General features: G+C 34.8%; 1 pseudogene; it reads right to left on the bottom strand.

Annotated features, from left to right (window-relative positions):
- Positions 1–1407: 1407 nt before the first annotated feature.
- LOC120136875 lies at positions 1408–4354 on the bottom strand (annotated as a pseudogene).
- Positions 4355–5300: the final 946 nt, after the last annotated feature.

Genomic DNA, 5300 nt, shown 5'->3' with positions numbered 1-5300 from the left:
ATGAAATAAATTATAAGTTACAGATCCAGGTTGATTTCTTTATCACTAAGCACGAAACTTGTAATTTAATTCTAACAATCCCTCAATTTCTTATAAAAGTCATCTGAACCATAATCAATTACTGAACCTTTTTATCGTATTCAGATCGAGTGTAGAAATTAATTAACTACACAAATGAGACCAACATTATCTTAATCATACATTTACCAATATTCACATGTTCCATAAAGCATAAAGAGGTAGTAAAGTATTACCTCGATTTTCATGCCATACTGATCAACCATTAAATTCCATTTGAACACCCTCGATCTTGAAATTAACTTCCAATAATTCCTCAGATGCATATCAACAGAAATTACATAAAAAACAGAGCTTAATTCTGAAAAACAGATCAAATCGGGTGATTAATCAGTGAAAACCAACTTATAAAGTTCGAATTTGGCAAAACGGACCCCAAAAATAGATTCAGGACGTCAAAAAACGTCATAATAGGTATACCTGGTCAAAGTCAAAGGTTGTTCAACGCCCGGTCAACGCCGGTCAAATTTCTTGTCAACAGTGGTCAACGCAGGTCAACGGTCAACAGTCAAACGTTTTACACAAATATCACCCTAACAGAAATTAATTACAAAATTAGTCACCTTCTATAAATATTTACAAAACTAACACCCTAATTTTACACAAATATCACCCTAACAGAAATTAATTACAAAATTAACACCCCCTACGCGCAGTGGCGGCGCATGCTGCACGTTAATAGTGATACGGTGTCAAAAAAATTCCTAAAAATTATTTGAAGGCATTTTGAGACACTTACCAAGCTCGGTTTACAATTTTGAACGGCGGAGAGCTCAATTCCAAAAAGTCAAAAACTTTGACTTTCTCACTTCTCCACGCACTGGCAACGATGGAGAAACGGAGGATACTGGCAGACTCGAAATAATGCAAGGAACACGATGGTACGGGAAGTGTCGAAAACGGATGGTCGGATCATCGTGAATCGACGAAAAACCAACTGAAATCTAGTTAAAACCGACGATACTTCCAACTGAAATTAACGACGAGCGACGACGATTCACGACGAAAGGTTTGAGGGTTTTTGTTCAACAGTCGACAACGAACACGATGGTGGTTTCGATTCGTCAAACGAACGCCGGACGGTGAGTAGATCAAATATCAAAGTTGTTGACTGGGAAGAGGAAAACTAAGAATTTTCTGCAGAAAACATACGGGAGAAAGGGGTTTGTATTTTCTCCTAAAGAAAAATGGGTAAACTATGAGTTTAGCTACTGAATTTTCTGCACTTTATGAAATGGTCTGCAAACTTTGAAAATTTTCAAATTAATCCTCAATTTCTTCCAAAACACAAATTAAATCCAATACTTTATAATTTCTTAATTTTAGCCCCTAAATTGAGGTGTTACAGGAGCAGCAAAGGCAAACGGAAAAGATGGCAAAAATCCACCCCACAACAGAAACCCGAAGAGGGCCATGGAATGATGCGAGTGTGACAAGTATGACCAGTCCTAATGCACCTATGTAGAAAAATACCAGCAACTTTGTGGTGTATATCTGCAGTGCAAAGTAGGTAAGATTAAATAGAAAAACTGAATTTAGAAAGGGAGACATCATGCATGTTGATACATGCCCTGACACTTTTGGTAGCATAAATCATCTATAAGAAGATATAAATGGATTTGATCCAACATCCAAAGGTTTTAATGGTGATGAGCATGGATGCATCATGCTTCTTAAGGAAAGCATAGTAAAGGATCAACATGGCACTGAAAAGTGCTACTGAATACGGTATTGATTGAAAATCTTCCGTTGATTTATTCTTGAAAATCCTATATAAAGTTGGCCTTAATTTCAAACAAAGAAAAAAACCGTTATCATATTCATAATCCCAATACTTTAACCGAAGCTTGAAGATTAGATGAAAACTTACAATGGGGAAAGATAAACAAGGAAAGGCAGTATATTTCCGGCCGAAAACAAGGATTAGAAGAAAACTTACAATGGGGCAAAGAAGTTAATCAATTATGTAATTAAATAGATACCAAGAAGGCCAAAAACAAAAGAGAAGCTATGATCATGGAGGTTTAACGCCATTGTTGTTGATGTGAAGCTCTTTCTCTTAGCTTTGATATGTATGTACCAATACAGAGTAGAAGAAAGAGCTTATGTTTGTTTCTTTGCAATAAAACTCTCTATATATACACATACACTACCCATAGTTTTGAAGCTTGTTTATTTGATAATGATGATGATGATGATGTTATGGCATAGATAACTTGCTTTGTTCTTTTGGCATTGAACTGTTGACAAACAAACCGTTGAGCTGTGATACTTTATCTGGGCGTTTTTTGTTGCATAGCTTTTGCTTTTGATCTCTTCATTTTGCTTATTATGTAGCTGTATAGGTTTATCGCTTCACTTTGTCTTATAGCTCTATATGTTTTCCCTGCTTCAATGTGTAAAGCCCTTGCATTTCCCAAATTAAGTCCATTTCAACTTTGTTTTTAGCTTTTTTCTTATTAATGCCAAGTGTATAACACTATATGTATATACACCCTTACCTCAAATTTAATGTACCATATAATGTAGTAGTAGATTTCTTTAAGTCGGGGTTTAACCAGATAGTTATAGCATCATTTTGTTGATCAAGAACCGAACTAGGATTGTATATTAAGGACAAATTAGCTAGCTATTAAGTATTTAAACTCAAAATTTAAATAAGGAAATAAGACATAATTTGATTCACGCTTAAAATTAGGGGTGTGCGAATTGATTCGACTCAAAAAAATCAATCTTTTCGGCTCGAATCGGAAAAACTCAGCTCGAATCTACTTTGAGTTTTAATTTCATAAGCTTAACTTGACTCGAAAAAAAATATTCAAATTCAATTTGAGTTATAAAATATAACTCGAAATGTTTTGTAATTAGTGAATTAATTTTCAATTTTAAGTCGAGTCTCTTCACAATGTATGATATATGTATATCACATATAAAAAATATAAAGAAATATATATATATATATATGGTTATAGAAAAACATTTAAATTATTGGTATCATAATATTATAAATATTTACAATTAAATTTAAATAGAAACTCATCAACTTGAATAACTTTAAATTTTTTTATATGATTCGACTCAATCTAACGTTGATTTCTATTTAAAATTACATAGATTTAAATAGTCATAAAATCAAAGGTGAAGGACCTCCCAAACTACATATAGTTTGGTGTGAAACACTGCTAGATTCCAATCTCATGGTGTGAAACGTTTCTAGATATTCTTCACTTATTTGCATGGAGCATTTCCAAACTACGGATTGAAGAATTTTAGCTTAGATACAGAATATTTCCCAATACTTTGGAAGATAAGATTGTAGCTTATAATGCATCGAGAGGGGGTGTCAGAAGTGCAATCTGATTCCTTAGATACTATAATTTAGGTATTTTATTTGTATTTTTTATTGACTATCTAATTTTACACCCTTAAATTTTTAATATAAAGTTTTTAAGTTCACACCCCTAACATAAAATTCTATATTGGTCCCTATTTAAAACTATAATGGAAAATAATTAATGTATTTATTATGTTACCAATATTAATTGTTGAACAACATTAATTTGCTCATCCATCGTTATTTAAGAGAAATTAACGTTCGTCCTCAAAAAAAATGTTGCATCCGTCACCTTCAATTATTATTTGGCAAACAACATTTAAAAAAACGGGGGAATTAAATACAAGGTGTAAGCTGGTAGAGAACGTATAAAAGCAACAATGCTTGCATGGGGATGGCTTTAGCTGTTTGATGTCTTGAAGCAAATGAGGAGAGAAAAGACGAAAACAATGTGATATTAATTGGTGTTGAGAAAGCAGTAAGCACTGGAAATAGAAGAGAATATTATTGGATAATTTCCAAAGCATACATCCACTGTTATATAGCTCACACTCAAGCCGCCTAATTGCAACTAACAACTTTGATAACAGTTACAACAAACTAACAACTGATCATAACGACCTGCACACATCAACACACACCAGCTTACTTAACATTCTCCCTACTTTTTCCTTCTCCCCCAATAAATGACTTGACATTGAGCTTTGCACGAAAAACTTCAAACTGAGCTACAGACAATGGCTTCGTCAACCCATCAGCTACTTGACGACTAGTAGGAACATAGTTGACTAACACCTGCTGAGCCGTAAACTTTTCAAGAATAAAATGAACATCAAGCTCCACATGCTTTGTCTTAGCATGATATATTGGATTTACAGTTATGGCCACTACACTGCTATTGTCACACCACACCACGGGAGTCTTTGACTGCTTCATCCCCATATTCAAGAGAAGGGAACTCACCCAAGTTGTCTCTGCAGTAACATCATAAACACTTCTGTATTATGCCTCCATGGTAGACCTTGAGACAGATTTCTGCTTTTGAGAACTACGCATAACCAAATTATCACCAACAAAGACACAGTTACCCGAGATAGACCTTCGATCATCTGTATTTCCACCCCAATTAGCATCAGCAAAGGCAACAACATGCAAACCTAGCACAGCTGGGACTATAACCAGACCATGATTAAGTGTGCTAACCAAGTATCGTAAAATCCTTTTAACTGCAACAAGATGGCCCTGCCTGGGTGCATGCACGTATTGTGCTACCTTGTTAACACTCAATGTGATATTTGGATGCGTATGACAGATATAGAGAAGTGCCCCAACAATACTTCAGTATTCATAAGCATCAGGAAGCAGATTCCCCACATCCTGTGTAAGCTTCGACATTGCAAGCATGGGTGTAAATGCAGACGCAGCATTTTCCATCTTGGTCTTCATTAGCAACTCCAAGATAAACTTATGTTGACTAATAATTAATGTCTCACCACATCTCTTAACCTCGATGCCAAGAAAAAAACTAAGATCTTCAAGATATTTTAAAGCAAACTCATCACCCAAAAGTTTTACGACCTCTTCATTTTGTGCATTTGAGTCTTCTATGACCACAATATCATCCACATACACCAACATGTACACATATTGCCCTCTAACACAACGAACAAATAAAGAAGTATCTTCCTTGGACTTTTTAAACCCTATTCGAATTAAGCATTGTTTTAGCTTCACATGCCAACTTCTAGGTGTCTGTATCAAGCCATACAAAGCCTTTTAAAGTTTGCATACCAGCTGAGTATCATCAGGAGCTCTTTGCTCAAACCCAGGTGGCTACTGCATGAATACATCTTCATGTAAGTCTCCATGTAAAAATGCATTATTCATA

Source organism: Hibiscus syriacus, unplaced genomic scaffold (assembly GCF_006381635.1).
Source record: "Hibiscus syriacus cultivar Baekdansim isolate YM2019G1 unplaced genomic scaffold, ASM638163v2 tig00110637_pilon, whole genome shotgun sequence".
Taxonomy (NCBI): domain Eukaryota; kingdom Viridiplantae; phylum Streptophyta; class Magnoliopsida; order Malvales; family Malvaceae; genus Hibiscus; species Hibiscus syriacus.
The sequence above is the reverse complement of the archived record's forward strand: the minus strand, read 5'-3'. Positions and strand labels throughout refer to the sequence as shown.